A 19,886-nucleotide genomic window follows, 5' to 3' on the forward strand; every position below is an offset into this window, starting at 1 on the left:
CTTGAATAAAGAGGCCAGGGAACTGAGAAAATGACTCAAATTCTAAAGTGTAACTGCATGGTGGCACCTGCAGTAACCATAATAGGGTTTAAGGGAAGAGAAAAAGGGTGAAATTAATAAATAAATTGGCATTTGGACTCACAGAATTGTAGTTCTTTTTAGAATACCATTAATTCATTGCTTCAAACAACAAACATCTAGTGAGCACTTCTTCCAGTTCTCACTATACTAAGAGTTGGCTATAAAGATGAAGACACTGAGAAACTAAAGAGCTACTATCTAAACTGACAGAAAAAAGTAAATGAGGTGAAGATTTTGAAAATGTATGAGTTACAAAGGACAAATTACCCAAGAAAAAAGGCTGAGAAGAATTTAAGGGGATTAGATTAATAACACTCGTTTTCTGTTTTGACTGTGACCCTCAGTAAAAAACACATTTTACCATGTAAGTCAGGCACACATGTATATACAAGTTATTAAAAATAATTATGGAATATAGTCTTTATTGTATTATATTTCATTTTAAAATGCTGATGATAACATACTAAATTGATTTTATGATTGATTCTTAGGTCATCCCTGAAGTTTGAACAACACTGACAGAGAAGGTAGATGGCAGGACTAGTTTTGTTCAGCAGCCAGCAAAACAAAGAAGTGTGGGTGTCAGGAACAATGTGATCAAGTCGCCTTTCTCACCTTTCTCGTTAGCAGGAAGAAGAGAGTCTGAACAAAGGAAGAGAATTCTCTCTCTTAATTATCTTTTCCTTACTCTGCACAGCCCTTGAGGGCCCCCTAGCCCAACACATGAAGGAAATAATGAGATTAAAGTCCATGACCCAGTTACTTTTTAAGATTAAAAAAAATAAACACTTTTATTAATGTATTCTAAACTTGTAGCTGATCTCTCAAGTTAATAAACAGGAGCATTATTCAATTCATCTAACATTTATTTCCTTCTCCTATGTGCCCTGCTTTGTGTTAATTTTCCAGGGAGAGCTATGAAAAAACTGAAATAAACAACCTAGAACTCTTTATATATACAGGGTTTTTCTTTGCCTTAAATTTGCCACCTCTACCTTGCAACTTACGTGCCTCTTCCTTGTGAAAGGTGCAGATGCAACCCTAACCTAAGTAAGGAAGCCTCTGACATTACCATAATCTGTTTAATGTATTTTAATAGGCTTAATATTCAGAGTATTGTAGTCGATTTATTTTTCTGCATTATTTGATATGATTATACAGTTTTGACACTCAAAAAAATTCAGTTTTAATTACTCTATTATTCAAGTGCTACATTTTGCAGGTTGTTAGTACCTAGGGTAGGGACCCAATTTGTCAACAGTTTTTACTTTGGCAGACATTTCTTTATTTTTGCTCCCTAAATGGAGTAATGAAAAACAGCAGAATTAGCACTGAGGCACTATTGGCGTTACTCGACCTCAACACTCTTTTTACCCCATCATCAAAAAGCCATTAGACCTAATCATTTGACATTATTTTCTAACCTAGATTTTTTTAAAAAACTAAATTCAGAAATGAAGTAAGAACAGCTACGAAATCTTTTGTGGCACATTTGTGTATCAAGCACTGATTTTTACATCAGTGGCATTAAAGTTAAATGATCTTGATATGAGAAAGTCACCAAAACCGTGTATTCAGAGTTAAAAAGTAGGTAAGTTTTCAAACATGAACCTGTGATTCATGGAAAGAAAGAAATATTTTTTAAATGACTGCACTGTTATAAGGTTTTTCGTCTTCCCCCAAAGGAATGGTCTACTTTATCTATCATTGCAATCAAAGTAAACAGAGTTTCATATCCACTTACTTGCTGAGCTTAATAAAGAGGTCATTATATTGTATCCAAAACCACTAAAAATGATTGACTCACTGTCCAGTTGGAAAACTGGCTCATAACAGTGAATGCACGCCTGACGCTTTGTTTTTCCAATTTTTGAATTGTTCCTTTTGTCACAAGCACTAGGTGCACGTCTGATATCACACTTCTTATTAAATAACCTATATGAAACGAATCTGGTTCCATAACCAACTTTCGTGCAATTAGGTAATACAAGCACAACATGCCCGCATTATTCCGTGTTTCAACACAGAGAGGACTTGAACTTCGATTAAAGAACAAAAAAAATTTAGAAATCGCTTCTCTTCCTTCAGTGTAATTTTTCCCCCTTTGGGTCTCACAGGGTTCAAGTTTTCTGTCCCCCATCAGCCGACTGCACTCTCAGTGCAACCTGGTGATGTACAAAATAGTCTCGGGGATTTTTCCTTTAGATTCTGGAACACCTACAAATATTCTTAAAATGAATAAAGAAAATAAGATAGCAAACATATGAACTATTTAAAAATAATGACTGAGATATGTTATCAGAATTTCCCTTTCTGGAAATGATTAAAATATGAAGTTTTGGTGAGTAAGAATTTCAAACTCTGTAATCTGAAACTTAGAAAAAGTTCAAAACAAGAATTCTTTTTGCTATAGAAACGCTTTAGAAAAAGTTCAAAACAAGAATTCTTTTTGCTATAAAAGAAATGGCTTTTATTTAAAATTAAATTTATTACTATTTGTATATACATGTATTTAGTGATATATATCACTCTATATAAATATATGTGTATACGTGTGTGTGCGTGTATATATATATATATGCATAAACGCACACATATTCTATTCTACTTCCTTTCTTTCCACCACCTGCCCTCTCACTCCCCAGCGGCTACCTAGAAATATAAACTCCATGAGGACAGGAACTTTGTTTATTGTTCATAGCCCAGGGCCTACTACATAGAAGTAAGTCCATGAATATTTGTTGAATGAATACATGGGATACCTAAGTTCTCCAGTTTCATATATTTAACTAACATAATTTAAAACATGACTTTCTTTTCAGGTAATGTAATCCCCTTAACTTTCAAATGACTTCCAAATATTATAATTATCTTCTTTATTAAAAAGCAGGTGCTTCTTTTTTTTTTTTTTTTTTGCGGTACACAGGCCTCTCACTGTTGTGGCCTCTCCCGTTGTGAAGCACAGGCTCCGGACGCGCAGGCTCAGCGGCCATGGCTCACGGGCCCAGCCGCTCCGCGGCATGTGGGATCTTCCCGGACCGGGGCATGAACCCGTGTCCCCTGCATCGGCAGGCGGACTCTCAACCACTGCGCCACCAGGAAAGCCCCAGCAGGTGCTTAATTTACAAAGCACCTGCTGTTTAATTAAAAAAAAAACAAAAAAAAAAAACAACCACTTCTTCTTCAAAACTATCTCTGCTTCCTAGGCATGTTTGGTATTACATTTATATTTTCTTTGTTTGGGTAAATAGAGCAGTTGAGTGGCACATCTAAGGGACAGTAAAACCCTGGTGGTCTCTGTCCATCATACAGAGAAGCAAAATGTGAGATGAATCAACAGAATTCTTTTCAACTAATTGAGCTGAAAAGAAAGAGTTCATGTGAAAGCATTTGGTGGGATGTTAGTGGATATAAGATACTTATTGAGACCAAGAATATTAGTCTTCATCTCGTGGAATCAATCAATTAATGCTTCCACACATGCTCATAGCATGGTATTGACACTGACCATTAATGTGAAAAAAATAAAATGGAATAAAACTTGTTAAATGAAGATATTATCTGACTTCAAGGATAAACGGTTCAATCTTAAAAATGGTTAATGCGTTCTCCTGAAAGACACCTGCCTGTATCTGCTTGAGGACATGTCTCTAACAGATACAGATTCTCATTTTCATCCATATCAATTGCTGGAGAAGGATAAAAGGGGAAATCTTTAATTATAAGGTTATAAGCTATTTATTCTTCAGAATATTAAATAAGCATGACTTAAAACCTGAAGCATATTATATTTTCAAAATTCATTTTATTTTAAAAGTAAAATTAGTTTTCTAATTCCACATATAAAGTATTATGCGCCTCCATATTTATGTATCATTCTATAGTGGTGAAGCTGTCACAAATTTAGGTTATAGAAATATGCATATAAATTGGTAGGGTACCCTGCACATTATACATCTCCTCCTTTGTAAAGAGAAGATAAAGCCATCCTTGCAGAGCTGTTGTGAATATTAAAGGATGCTGTACAGTGAAACCCCACTGCATAGTTACTACCTTAGTAGATGGTGGCCATTATCAGCATTATCATTAAATTTCAACATGCAACTCTAGGTCCTTTAGCTAAAAAGAATGTCAGAAAATGGTCACCAAGTTACTGTAGTTTCAAGACTAATACATAAAATAGAGACTAACAAAGTTATCAGGAAACAACCTGGAATTCTATCAAATGTTACCTTTGGGCACAGTTTTAAAAATTCCCAGTTCTTTGAAGAATATTATTCTTGCTGCATTGCTCAACCTACTTGAGCATATCAAAGCTTGCATACTGTGATAATACCTACATTACTCCACTATATTTCTGCTTACACAACTGGATGAATATTCTTAATATAGGATTCATTCAAGCATTATGCCTTTTTGCTTAAAGCATGTCAAGCTAAAATAGCTCATGCACTGAAAACTGGAGTACCCTGTCAGCCCATTTTCCTCTCTTAAAGATGTCTTTATTAGCTTAATGCTTTCCACTTATCTGTCTACAGCCATCTGTGAAAGCTGAATGGCTTGAGATACCCTGTGCTACTTATAACTCTTCCTAGTTAGCCCATATTGACTCCTCTGTGTATGACTGATGTACACTAAGTAACAAAGATGAGAGTCAGAGTGTTTCCATACTGATTTGGTGGACTTAACGGGCTTTCCTGTTAAAACAGTACTATTCAAGAATATTTAACCTAAACAATTTTAAGTCCTCCTCTGAGTGATATACAGTTACCGAAATAAATTTCAGATAAAATTTCAGTTGGCTCTATAACAAAGGTTTTGTTTATTGACTTAGAGAGCTTTTGGGGATTTGGTTATGTTTCCCTCTAAGTTTTTTTAAAAAACAGCTTGAACCTATAGGAACCTTTGATTACACTTGATATATTCCTCCTCTCTCAAATAAAATTAGTAGTTGACACCCTCTATGAACATGAAATATATATGTGTGTATATATATATATACACATATATGTAGTAATGTATTATATACAATTAATATAATAATATAAAACCCTAAGAACTGTTTTATTGTTGTCTTATTAATTTACATGGAGGAAATCATGCTAACTTCTGTCAAGATGAGGTCAAATAATTCTCATCATTGTTGAAATGTTGTTCTAAAAACAATATGCTTAATGATAAACTACTAAGGAAGTCAGTAGGGTGAGTTATACATTTTCAAAATTCCTGTTACCTTTGGCTAAAAATGTTGAAATGATACAACCTTCATGGTATGCTGAAAGTGACCACTTTTCATTTTTCTGTTTATACTTTTTACTGACTTACATTAATAACAATTTTACTGACTAAGACAAGGAGTGCCCTCAATAAACCAAAAATGTAACAGGAAAGATGGATACTGCTATAGACTGAACACCCCATCAAATTCATATGTTAAATCCTAATGCCCAGTGTGAGAGTATTTGGAGGTAGGGCCTCTGGGAGGTGATTATTAGATGATGAGGGCGGAGCTCTCATGAATGGGATTAGTGCCCTTATGAAACATAAAAGAGGCTCAAGAAAGCCCCTTTGCCACTTCCACCAGGTGAGGACACAGCAAAAAGATGGCTTTCTAGGAAACAGGCCCTTACCATACATAAAATCTGCCAGTGATTTGATCTTGGATTTCCCAGTTTCTAGAATTGTGATTAAATTTCTGTTGTTTATAAGCTACTCAGTTAATGGTGCTGTTTTAGCAGCCCAAAGAGACAAAGACAGAAATGTCAACCAATTATTGCAAAAGAAGTGAATGTGTTCTATCAAAGAGGCATCTATACGGTACAGAGGTTAAAGAAAAGGAGGCAACAGTCAATTTTAAGAGGATTAAGGAAGTTTTCATAGGTGGCGGAGCAGGTAAAATGAGTTTGGAAGGAAGCATCAGAGTTTGATGGGCAGTATCTGCAAACATTAGGAGGCTTGCGGTGTCACACAGGTAAGGCTGGGGTGCTTCTAGGTAGGGCTTGGTCAGCAAACAGGTGGCCAGCAAACAGGTGGAGGGGTTCTGCAGCAGGAAAACAAGAGGGGGCCACATAAAGCCCCCCCCAGGGCACTAACAACTCATCTGATTCCACTTCCGGTGACTCTGCAGCAGACATTCAACTTTAATGGACTCATCTTCTGCTTGTCCTCGAATACCTCCCGCTCATTCACAACTGTGAATGGGAGGCTTAAACTGTTCCCTTTATCTGGATGATGCTACGCTTAGACTTATAGCCTGACAAAGTGTGCCTGTTGTTAAAGTCCCACTGATACAGACACTTCATCTATCTCTGTCTCCAAATTACAGGAGACTTCAGTTCTGAATACCCGAGGTCTCCTCCAAACTCTGGTACTTCTCTCTAGTTTTTAGAGATATTGTTTTATGAAATACTAGACTGACATCTAAGTCAGACTCCTTTAGAAGGAGACATCTAAAGTCACGAACAGTTTTTAAGATTAACATCACAAATCCATAATGGTCATGGAAATAAGGACACATGAGTACGACTGTGTTCCAACATCATGACCCTGCTTTTTCATTTTATTACACCCTAAATCCTAATATGAGAGGTCAAAATGTGAACGCTGGCCACATTAAAGGACTGCAAGTATGGAATGAGGCAGGGCCCAGGAGAAGCAGGACAGAATAAGCACCATGGTCATCTCTCACCCGGGGCCCCAAGCAGGGTCAGCAAAGCAGCAGTCCAGCCTAACACCACATCCATGGTTTGTGGGCTCCTACCTAGGAATCCACCTCCAAAACCTTTACCCTCAAAAGCCTCCTCCAGAAACATGATTTTCCATGTCAGGCACAAACTCTATAAAGGCTAAAGGTATTGCAAAAATAAGCAACAAGAATAAAAGGGAGTGCGCACAGAAGCATTCAGTAATGTTATAATCTGAGTTACAGACAAGTCACATTCCATTGACATGCAAAAGACTCTCTGGCTGCTGATTTAGATGGATACAGAGATGGACCAGACCCAACACCGCCATTGTTTCAGATGGTGTATAATTAACACGTGAGAGAAAGAGACTGAGCTTTCTGTTCTGACTGACATATAGCAGCCAGACAATCTACTCTTGGATTACGGCCCCAGCTTATCAGTATTTTCCACCTTGGAAACAAATCGTGACTCATTCGAAAAATGCCACCCATTCCAACTACTGAATTTTGTCCAATACAAACCCAAAAGACAATACTTGAAATTTCTTCATAACAAGAACAAGTAGAGAGTCTGTCTTAGAGCCTAGGGTTATGAAAGTGGAAGTTCAAACCCTCACTCTCCATTGTTTTGTGACACATATTCTACATTTCCATCTCCTTTCCTCTTTCTTCCTTTTCTTTCCAGAAAGTCATTTTAAATGTGGTAACAGCCCAATCTTCCTAACAAATTAAATAATGAGCTGATGTTCTCTGTTAGGCCTAAAAAAGGCCAATGGATTTTTGTCACCTTTATTTTTTAAATCAGGATGCCGTATTTGTTATGTTTGTACTTGTAATTTGATTTAAATTATTGTCTGTCTTTTTTGAAATTGTGGATCTAACAAAGCAAATCCTATAATTGAACACATTTCTAAAAGTCCCCTAAATACAACGTATTGCAAAGACACTTTCAGAATCAGAGAATCTCTCATTTACATTACTTTATAATTGCATTACATAGTAATTTGCAATTATACCTCCACAATTCCCAATGGTGATAGCCTACCCTTTCTTGCCAGATGCTGTGTTCCACCATCCTAACAAAAGCATTATGGAGTATATTGTAATTATTCCCATTCTATTTCTCATAAACCGAGGCTTCAAAAAGTTCAGTAACTACTTTAGATTTCACCATTAATTCATTAATGGTTTTGAACCTAGGACTTTCTGATTCCAAAATCTGTAGTCAGCACCAAAATCCCATGCTCATCCAGTGAATAATAATCACTAATGCTGATTGGCTACTTACTGTCACACAGTGCTCCTAAGAGCTTGACCACATTAACTCATGTAATTCACACAACAACCCTATGAGATAAATACTCATATTATTAGACCCATTTTACAGATGAGCACACTAAGGCACAGAGAGGTTAAGTGACTTGTTCAACACTGCAAAGCAGGAAAATGATGAAACTGGGTTGTAACCCCAGGCAATCTGACTCTACCACTCCCTGCCCCACCCCTGGCCCCACCACCATACTTAAGGACTACACTACAATATCAGCAAGTGAATGTATGTTACCTATTTTTAAGATTTTTGTTTCACTTATATGTAAAAATTTTATTTGTGTAATAAACCATGGCCTCTTCAATGGTAATCATAACTAATTTCTGGAAAAGAATTTCCAAACCAGTTTTATTGCACTGACCCGGTTACGTAATAATTTGTTTAATTTTAGTGGAAAAGTCTTTCTCAATATTACTAAATATAGTTGTCAAGATTTTCATTTACAGTCTTTTATTTTAAACAGGCTAGCTGTATTCTGTTGGCTAAAGAGAATGGTCAGATGAGGTGTTAAAGAGATTTCAGTAAACAAAAAAATTAATACATTAAACTGAAGGAGTAATATCTGATCGAATTTCTATGTTGCTCCCTTGGGATCCTGAAATTAAATGATACATAATAAGTATCTAGTGTATCTTGTCTCCTCCAAGAATAAAACACCTAAAAATAAACTATAATAGAGTAAACATCCTGGAGATCAGAAGTAGAAACCTAATTATTATGGTTGGTGGGGATTTGTGTGTGCAGTGTGTGTGAGAAAAGTGTTTTTTCATATTTCATTTAAACATAACTTTCTGAAATACAAAAAATAATTGGGGTCATGAGTTAACGTTAAGTGTAATTTTATCATTTATCTCTTAGGTGAATAACAAATAAAATGTTAGACTCTATTAACCAATTTAAAAAGAACACTGTGGTCACAACTTTATTTCCAGCTCCCTACTTGTAATAATAGTCAGCCACAGACGATATCTATTTTTATGGGGTTTTACTGTTAATAATTTCACATTCATTATCTTATTCGTCCTTTAATCTTGTGAATTAGGTAAAGCAGAAATTCTTCCTCTCATTTTGCAGATGAAGAAACTGAGCCCTAGATATTTAAGGGACTAGTCAGATGATAAATGTTGGAGCTGGAACTAAAATTAAGGGAATTGAGTAGAATTTCCTTTCAATGACACCATAAACAACCTATGTCAATTACCCGTATGATACTTGTGTAAGTGAAAGTGTATTAGATACCCTGTTAGATAAAACTGCAATAAAATTGAACTGTTTCACAATATTAAACTAAGTAAAATTTTCAGGCTTACACTGATTTATATGATATTAAAGAACCAAAAGACACTGCAACTTTTTATTCAGTTAAAAGAGAGGTAAAATTCTACACTTCTAAACTCTGCCTATTTAGATACATATATATTACCATATCAATATGCACACATATACATAACAGATACATCTAAACCTATTTTTTCCTTTTGCAGTTGGTTGGTACATAGACTAAGTCTAGCCAATTTCATAACAGCAAAACAAACGCAAGTATTTTGTACACTTCTTGCAAGGTAAGTGCACACTGTGCTGAAGAGCTCAATATATAACCATGTAAATGGTACTGAACAGAGAATACTTACTAGTGAGGAGCCTTGGCGGTGTACATCATGATGGGAATGGGTACAGTTCAGTCAATCCACAGTCCACTGAGCGACTCATAACTGAAACAAGCGCCATCACTGTTCAGACCTAAGCAGGCACACAAAGAGTGGACAGTCAGTAAACACCATTTCGTACCATTTGCACAAGAGCATCTTTCCAACCTGCAGCATTAAAAAAAAAAAAAAAAAGTCTGACAAGCAATCCAATGAAAGGGCTTTAATTTACACACCTCTGTTTTCCATATTATGAGCAATATAGCAGTGGAAACACACTGTACAGTCAGTAAAGAAGTAATAAATTTAGTGATTATGTAGCAATTAGGAAGTAATAAATTTAGTAGTAAACTGGTATCACATTACTGGAGGCTATAAACTTATCAATAACAAACTGAACCAAAAAAAATTAACATACTCTGATGTAAATTTTTTGGGGGCGGGGCTATGTGCTGAGCATTTATAGGACGTCTCTGTATGGAATTTCATTTAGTCTTGACAACAAAACTGCAATGTAGGTAATCTCCTCACTTTACAACACTTAAGGCTTAGAGGAGCAGGGCGGTTGGTGCAAGTCCCTATTCTATAGCTTATGCTTCTTCTCCACATCATGTGGAGTGTGCCAAGCACACACTTTTTCCTATGCTGACTTGTGCTCCATGTAAATTACAATATGAAAAGCAGATACCAAGAGGATTATATAAAGACGTATCTTTGTTTCCCTGTTAGAAACTGTTAAAACTGTCAGAAGACAAGCACTGTATTCTACTCATCTTTGTATGCCAAAATGTAAAGTGAGATCTTGTTTTGGGATACAGTACCTGGCACACACTAATATTTGCTGAGTAAATAAATGAATAACAGCATCAACAGAAGTAGGAATTGGCAAATATCTTTTGTCTCAAGTCACACTTTTTGCTTTGTCAGTCCTTTCACTTACTTGCCAAACTTGTCTTCCTGTTTGCAACACAATCTCAGGAAAAAGTAGGAAGAAACATGTAAAAATCATGTGAATGAAGTTCAAATAGAATCATTCAAAGAATTACAAACTAGTCAGTAGTCAGTTTAATTTAGTTCAATTGGAGAGGTTTCGGAAGAACAGCAAAAGGTAAAGTAACAAAAATTTTCCAGAGAGGGAGAAAAGAAAAAATCCACCTTTCACTTCTAGGTCGGCCATCAGCTGGCTAACAAAACCTAATCACCTTTCCTGTGGTCAGATCCCAACAGAGGAGAACACTGAAATGACTAAAGGCTCCAGGTAGAAACTTCATGATCACAGGAAACTAAGAAGTGCTGCTTTGGATTGGAGATGCTGTAGAGAAGCAGCCAGACTGGAGACTCTGATGGTCAGACCCTAATCTACCCTGCAGACGAACAGCGTCTCAGCACCCTGCCTATGTAGGGCAGGGCCTGGCAAACCATAGCCTGCTGCCTGTTTTGGGGTAGCCCGTGAGCTGAGAATGGTTTTTGCACATTTAAATCGTTGGAGGAAGTTAAAAGAATCATATAAGTGTAAATTATTTGAAATTCAAATTTCAGAGTCTGTAAATAAAGTTTTATGAGAATACAGCCACAACCACTCACGTACATATTGTCTCTGGTTACTTTCATGCTACAACAGTAGAGTTGAGAGGTTGTGAAAAAAATAGTATGACTTGCAAAGTCTAAAATATATTTACTATTTGACCCTTTACAGAAATCATTGGCTGATTTCTGGTCTAGAAAACTGTTAGTTCTCAATTGATACTAGAGAAAGGGGCTGCTTCAGGGCAGATTGGAAGCAGGAGGTGGGAATCCACTTCCCTACAAAGACCCATGGACAGTGCAATATTATGAATATAGCAGGAGTTTTTCTGGGGGCAGTGGGGCTCTTCCCTGGAGGAAGCACCAGAAAGGAAGGTAAATTCAGCCACACTCAATCTGGCACACAGGCTGGGCCCATGAGGATGGATGGAGAAATCTGGCTACCAGGATGTCAGTTTTCAATATAGCAGAATGAAGTTCTCATGAAGGAAATCAAACCTCCAGGGCTCTGATTCTCTTCCCATATGTGCCAGCCTCAAGAAAGGCAGATAACTTAGGCAACCAGTTTTGTTTTGTTGTTTTTGCTGAAGGTCTGAAGAAGAAGATTACGAGAGCAAACGGAGAAACCCTACGCAGGTAAAAGACACTCCATCTATCCCACAGAAGGGCAAATGGTGGGCCATATCTAAGGATGGATAAACAGGTGATGAAGCAAAACAAAACAAAGCACAAAGCCTATATAAAAGAATCTGCTACATAACACAAGGAAACCGTAGATGAAGTATGTGCATTTGAAAGATATCAAAGAAAGTTAAAATAATGTTTTGTAGCACGTCCGCTTTGTGCTTTTGATGAAGTTTGAGACAACACAGAATAAAATCCCAAAGATTTATCTTTAGAGAAGTTAATTACACCCCAATAAATGGAATGACACTTAAGTGGTTTCCCATTTAAATTTTAATTGCATCTCGGTGAAGAGAAGAGGGATTTTGATCTCAAAGACTTGGGTCTGAACATCAATTCCACTTATTTTCTTGCTGTACGACCTTGGACAACTTACTTTCTAAGTCTTATTTCCATCACCTCTTCAACAGGGTTATTCTGAGAGTTGTAGGACAAAATATGCATAAGAAATCCAGCATACTGCCTGCCACATGGGAGGCACAGGATACTTAGCAGCTTCGTATGTTCTTTCTGGCCCTGCTTACTTTCTCACCCTCTTGTTCTAACAGCAATCAACTACCGCGATCATTACAGCTGTAGGAAAATGGCTGCCGGACACGTAGGTCTCATCTATGCTGTCACATTTGACTTTGCACCTTATTTTCTCTAGGTGGACTACACCTTTTAACTTTGGGCTCTTCTCTATTTAACTGGTAAGACGGTATTCACTTGAAAAAGAATTTAATTCAGAAGGGAATTCTGTAGCCATCCTTAATCCCTTAGGCAGAAATATACAGCCACAAGATTTTGCGCATTAAATCTATTTTTATGATTAATACTGTATTATTATTTATTTACATGTGTCTTTCCCAGGAGGCTATATCTTGGTCAAGTGCATTGATAGGATACATCAAGAGGAAAAACTATGGTCTCATGGGGAAGACAGACATGGCAATGGAAACACACACACACACACACACACATACACTTGGCCTACATTTCTGCCTATTCACTGACCTCGCAGTGGACACTGCCCCCAAGTCTTTTGATCCTTACTGAATGGACAGTACCTCCTTCATGCAAGATGCAACCTGGAGTCAAACAGTGACTTCATCAATGCTTGGTGAACAACAGGCTCTATTATTTTCTTAAGGAATAAATAAAGAATGATGGAAAGGTAAAGTTGGTGAGGATTTGATACATAAAAAATGGACATTTACAACACTGTTGGTGACCCTGACCACTTAATTATCCTGGAACACCATTTGGAAATATGCACAAAATTGTACAAATGTCTTCATTTTACACACTTGGTTATTAAATCATCTTTAGAAGTAGTCCCCAGTGACAAACTTCTCCCATATCTTAAACATCTACCATGTGCCAGATTCTGGTAGGTACAACCTCTAAGTAGCTATTATTATTCTTTTTTTTTTTTTTTCAGAGGAGAACATTGAAGGTGAGGAAACAAGAGAATTTTTTCTTGACTAGTATCACACAGGTAGTAGAGACTTAAGTATATCAAATTCTAAAGTCTAGGCATTGCCATATAAGAAACTAAGCTTGGTCTCTACATTGTAAAAAGATGTTCTTAACAGAACACTAATTGTGCAAACAGTTGATAAATGGTAGCTGTTATTACTACTATTATTAATACCATAACCCAACAAAAGGCAATCAGTTCAACACTACGGAATGTTACATTGTTAAATGTATATGATACTTTATTGCTATAATAAGTATGAAAGTTATGCTGATATAAGGAAATGTGTACATAAATGCAGAATACAAAATATTACATATAGATTCATTAAAATTACAGGCAGTTCCACATAGGGTAGCTTAACAAAAATTAGAGGACAGTGTGATACATATAATAAAATTTTCGATTATAGGTAACTTATTTGAAGTTCATCAATTTATTTGAGAAAGTGAAAATTTGCTTGAGTTCAAATTTATGTTTAAAAAAACAGATATGTATATACATTTCTAAAAGTGGTGATAACATCCTAGACCTTCTCCACATTTGAAAGCTCATTTTTTTCTCCGAGCAAGATAATATATTACTATTGTTTCAGTAAAGAGCTGTTTGTTTGTCCATTTATTTATTTTGCTGTTAGGAGTGGAAACATTTAGGGGCTGATTTAAAAAATAAGAATGACTGAAGTTTTCTTTGAAATGGAGTCATTTAAACCATCTACTCTAATCAAAACAGACATCGTTTACTTTAATATTTCCCAATTAGCATAAGCAATCAACATATGATGATGCTAACTCCTATACACAAAGGTTTTATATGTATATATTATATATATGTGATACATACACACACATATATATGAGAAAAAGAGACAGCTATTTCAGCAGAACCTCAAAAAGAATAGTGTCAAAAGTCATTATCCAAAAAAGGGTGAGAATATTCGACAAGAGCAACAGTTGAGGCTCAAAAACGTGTGGATTTGTGCTCAGACAGCTATCTGAAAACTAACCCCACCAGAGGCTATCCAGCTCACTGCTCTTTTTAGTTGCAGACTTTCCTCTGAAGGCAGTTCTAATCAGTGTCACCCACTCACGAAGCATATAATGTTCTTTTATTCTCATCACATTATAAGAGAACAAAGGTACAAAAATTCAAAGAATTCTGTTTGATCAAAAGCACCTTTTACCAGTGAAGGTGCAGGAAAGTGACCTTGATTGCAAAGCTATGAAACCTACTCATCTAGGAATCAGAAGCGTCTCCTCCTGTGTGAGTGGGTGGCTTCTCTTCCCTATGATGATTATGTCAAGAGTTTAACGCCTGATTTATCCATGGTTTGAGCAAACTAATAGTTAGGTCTGAGGCAAATAGTGATATTCCGGATGAAAATATACATTTTAGCTAGGTTTTCCATAACTTGAAGACTATTTGAAGAGTATTTTTCTTTCTTCGTTGACTCTAAAATTATTTTTCACCAGGCTTAACTATTTTAGTAACTGCATTTGATAGCCACAGTGGTAAGGTAGAAAATAATAAACCAAAAAGAATGACAGCCTCGGTGAAAAAGGCTCAGGCATAAGCAAAGTAGGAGGTATATCTCTAAGTCTGGTTTAAATTGCTACCGGGCAAGTTTATATGTGTGTTTACATTTGTAATGAGGCAACTGTCACTTCATGTTTACGTTTATTGGCTATTAGAGTTTAAAGAATAGTTGTACTGAAAATTAACTTCTATGTTTAGTCTACATTTGCTCTCCTAGTGTCCCAGTCATCTTCTCTCTTAAATTTAACTAAAGGACAGTTAAATTAACTAGACAAAAATCAGTGGATTATTTTTCATATGTAGTTTACAAAACAGAGACAGCCGGCCTCCAACTCTATTTAAATTTTAAATCAAACTCCAACGTTATCTAATTGGGTTGACACAACCATTAGACAGACTGTGGATAAAGGGCTCTCTTATGAATCAGTGCTGTCACGATGGTACAGAAGTGGTTAAACTGTCAGACAGAGGGGACAGGGGAGGTGAGCTAATGCAGAAAGGTCAAAAGTTAGGGCAAAGCCAACACAGAGAAAGTGGGAAGCAGTTTCTATTGGCTTCTCCTTTAAAAAAAAAAAAAAAGAGGAAAAACCACCTTTCAGAGTCTCTCATCATGCTTTGTAATTGCACTTTAGGTGAGAACTATGTACATGAAAGAAAGAGATATTTGGAAAGCCCTCCCCAAATGGTACAATCTCATTATTTCAGCCACTACACGCTCCTGCTCTCCCCTTTCTTTTTTCTCTTCTGCTTCTCCCCAACCCTCGCTTCTCTTCCTTTTCCTCTTCTACCTGTCCTTTTTAATTTTCATTTATTTTATTTTATTTTATTTTTTTTGCGGTACGCGGGCCTCTCACTGTTGTGGCCTCTCCCGTTGCAGAGCATAGGCTCTGGACGCGCAGGCTCAGCGGCCATGGCTCACGGGCCCAGCCGCTCCGCGGCATGTGGGATCTTCCCGGACCGGGGCACGAACCCGTGTCCCCTGCATCGGCAGGCGGACTCTCTACCACTGCGCCACCAGGGAAGCCCTCTACCTGTCCTTTTTTAGCAGGAGCATCATCATAATCAGTGTTACTTATGTGCCTTCCCCTGTGCACAACACTTTGATGGGGGCTTTACACGCGTATCTGTTTTCTTTTCAATGTCTTCCAGAATTGCTATTACTATCCATCTTTTAAAAAGCTGCGGTTCTTATCAAGTGAATTTTACAGCCAAATAGCCAGTGAGTGAGCAAGTGTAGGAATCAAATCTGATTCAATCTAATTCTTTTATTAGTAAAAGAAAGATTCCTGGGAATAGAACTCTTTGCAAATGCAGAATTTAGCAGAACATCACAGACCCTGAGCATCTAAGGTATTAGGATGTTAGGTGGGGTGGTGGAATCTGGGAGCTGAATTAAGTTATCCTTCAAAACACAATTCCATATCAGAGAGCTATTCACTTAAACATTCTCAAATAACAACAACAGATAAGTTTGGGAACAAATGAAAGTAATTTCTGAACCTTAATGTTAGGAGGGACAATAGGGTCAATGTACCAGTTAACTTATGGATGATAAAAACAAAGACAGACAATTGTTACTAGACCAACAGATATGTAAACAGGCAGGGTAGTTAAAGGGGTATTTCTTTACCAAACTGCAACAAAATTAGCAGTCTATGACTACCTCGGCCACCTGAAATATGCTAGGAATATTAGAGATGGAACCCAAGAAAAGCAAACTTAAAAGTCACCTTTGAAACCTAAGAAATGAAAGAAAAGAAAAAACAAAGAAAGAAAAGAAAGCTTAATTATTACCTTAAGACCTCATAGGACCCACTATTGGAATGAGGAAGCTTTCTACCGGAATACATCCACAGAGGCAAAATATTCATTTACATTGAGATGGAAATGGCGCCCTTACAATTTCTAAGCTGTCTGCTAGAATGCATAATTACTTTCAAGTACTTGAGAAGCCCGTGCACTCTTGATTCTGAAACCTGAAAAGGCCTTTGGTTTCCTGGAAGCACAGTATGAAGGAAGACAGCCAAAAAAGCATAGAAAATATTCAGGTGGGGGTTTTCTCTTTTCACATTACCAGCCTGGACTTTTAGATGGCTATCTTCGTGCATGTCTTTGGATACTTTCCTAGTTTTGTCTTGAAATGAAATGACTTATGATTCAGAAATCATAGTTAGCTCAAGTGGATATGACGATTTTCAAAAAGTTGAGGGCTTCCTAGTATCTTGGGTATAGAGATGCCTCGGGTATGTTTTGGAGTTAAAATATTTACAAATTTCACGAATGCCATTTAGTCTTTGGAAGTGATCGCACTTCCTTTAATCCCAGGGCACAGTTAAAAGACAAATGCGGTAAGCATTCCTTAGTACTAACATTCAGATCTCTCTTGACTAAGTGAGAAAGACTGCAAGTAAACAGGGCAACAGGATACTGTGTGCTTAGGGCAGAAAGAGGACAACCTCATCACTTAGGATGGCAGTAAGTGTGGCTTTTGCATTCAGTACTTCAGATGCATCATTTCATACAGCTGTCTCTCTTAGCCCAAGTCTCCTCTAACCTCTACATTTAAGCAAGGGAAGTATCATTTTAAATAAGGATAAAAAGAGGGCCTTCCCACTTATATATTAGAGAAAGTACGTTTTAGGTTACTTACAAATTGATATCAAGGATATTATTAAGAAACAAAGAATAAGCAATAATCCTAAAGTAGAGGGCACGATAAAGGCTTTGGATAGGAACTCCTCTACCATATGTGTATATACACAGATTGTTCTTAAACTATGCATTTATACAGTGAGGCCAACCATTAAGATTACTGACCTTCCTGGCAGTTACCCGCTGAATTCCATAAGCCTCCAACTTCCTGATGGACATAAGAACACGGGCTGGCAGCCCCACCAGTAAACTCTAAGCCAGTTAGTAGAATGCACTCTTCACAAAGTTTCCCTTCTTCCTCAGTCACAGCTCATGAGTATTAATCTTGAAGCTATGTTCCCCATCCCAGTAGAGACTGTTTGCCATTGGAGGAGAATGCCTTTAGCCAAGAGAATGCTAGTAACCATGTCCTCCGGCTAGGACTAGAAGTAAATTATTCAGCTAGAAATAAATTACTGAGATAGAATGGGGAGTAGTCAAACCACATTCTCCTCTGGACATTCTGGGAACTGGAAAACCAAAGCCAAGGTTAGAATTTAGGTAATTCATCCAACGAAAGGAAACGTGACACCATGAGGATAGTCACATAACCCTAAACCAAATGTTATTCCTGCCTCCTGGACTCCAAATACAGAATGGAGTCGGGAGCAACAGACTTAAGATGCCTCACGGGCTTGGAACTAGCAATGCATTGTTGAAGTCTAAAGCATGCTTTCTCATACACGCGGTAGGCTTGCAACTTGAAAACAGTGCATGCTGTTCAAGATACCTAATCTGCCTCAGCCTCATCAGCAATGCCAGGTGAGGCTGCATCCCTCTGGTTCGAGGTCAAGCTGCAACAGCCTGTACCTAAAGGCCCGGATGACAGCCTCTTTCACAGCTCTTGCCTCTACTCCAGCCTAACCGATGGCCCCGCCCTCAAAAGCCACTGACCTCCATGAGGCTGACTCCTTGATTCTAGGGAACAAGCTTCAGAAGTACCAACAACAGGTCCAGGCCAGGAAAACGGCTGAGATTCCCAAACGAAAAAACAAATGTAGGGATGAGGGGAAAAAAGATCTTCCCAATAGGACAGGATTCTTAGGCCTAAGCAAAACCCAAGGGCAACACAAGGAGCCTGAAGAAGTTGCTGACAAGAGTGTGAAAGTGTTTTCACAAGGTAGATCCCACACTCAATGCGGGTCTGGGGTTCTAGAAACACAGGGCCTAAGGGGGAAAAAAAGAAATGCAAAGGACTTAAAATATACTAGATAGGAAAGAAAGGTCTCAAGTAAGACCTGGTGACTGGGGTTCCACTGAAAGTTGGTAATGTGACAGCAACATGATGAACTTCCCTTTTAGGAGAGAAGAGACAGATAGATTGAGATCTTTTTGCCCCAGATATGCTGAGTGCATAATACCAATATTAACTAACAGAAAGATTTCTCCCAAGTTTTAATCTATCTTCCTTCCCTCAACAAAGATTTGGTGCTGAATTAATTCTACTACTCAGGTTCTGATAAAAGTATAAGCATTTGGTGGAAGAAAGTTGTAAAAGCAGCCCAGGCTGCAAATGCTAACGACCAACCTAGAATGTAAGCTGCATGAGAGCAGAAGCTCGCTCACTGCTGCCTCTACAGCATGTAGCACAGTTGCCTGGAAGGTAGTGGAATATCTTTGGATGGATAAGCATGTTATAGAAACACAGCATCTCCTAAGTAAGTCTTCACTGAAGTTTAGCAGCTCCTAGCAGTGGTATTACACCCTTCAATCAATGACAGCTTTACTACAGCACAGATTATTATTTTTATTATTCTGTATCATTTAGTCATCTTCTCCCGCGAACTAGGTAAAATGCTAGCTGTTCCAAATATGGACTGTATCGTTTAATCCTTATCACAACCTTGAAAATATATATCAGCCTCATTTAACAGATTAAGAAACTGATGATTCAAACTTAGGTTGAATTTTGCCAAATTTCATTCACTTTCCACCATACAATAATTTCTTTATCTTCTGTCACAGAGAATGTTCCTGAAATCAGAAATAATAGGTAGACTTCTGGAGGTGAGAGGTGGCAGCAAATTCTGGCATCATGATGATGTTGTTATATGATGGTAATCTAGCCAGGGATTCACTTCCCAATCTATGAAATGGGATAAAATAAGTTAATAAACACGTGAACATGTTTTGAAAATTAAGGATGTAGAAGCGTATATCAGTGTGTGTTCTCTAACGAACATTTCCATTCTGACACTCATGTAACGGTGAGGGAAAGTAGCGGGGGACAACCAGCTAACCAGCAAG

General features: G+C 37.4%; 1 protein-coding gene across 3 annotated transcripts in view; it reads right to left on the reverse strand.

The window, feature by feature from the left end:
• CHRM3 (cholinergic receptor muscarinic 3) overlaps positions 1-19,886 on the reverse strand; it is a 513,898-nt gene that overhangs the window by 362,538 nt on the left and 131,474 nt on the right. The window contains exons 1-2 of one of the 3 annotated variants that reach the window (XM_079900503.1): positions 12,947-13,023; positions 9,728-9,836 (exon numbers count right to left, since the gene is read on the reverse strand). The gene's annotated coding sequence lies outside the window, so the exon portion shown is untranslated. Of the gene's footprint in view, positions 1-9,727; positions 10,004-12,946; positions 13,024-19,886 lie in introns of those variants that run through there. The other 2 variants (XM_079900504.1, XM_079900502.1) reach the window with 2 other exon arrangements.

Source organism: Stenella coeruleoalba (genome assembly GCF_951394435.1).
Source record: "Stenella coeruleoalba genome assembly, chromosome: 16".
Classification (NCBI taxonomy): domain Eukaryota; kingdom Metazoa; phylum Chordata; class Mammalia; order Artiodactyla; family Delphinidae; genus Stenella; species Stenella coeruleoalba.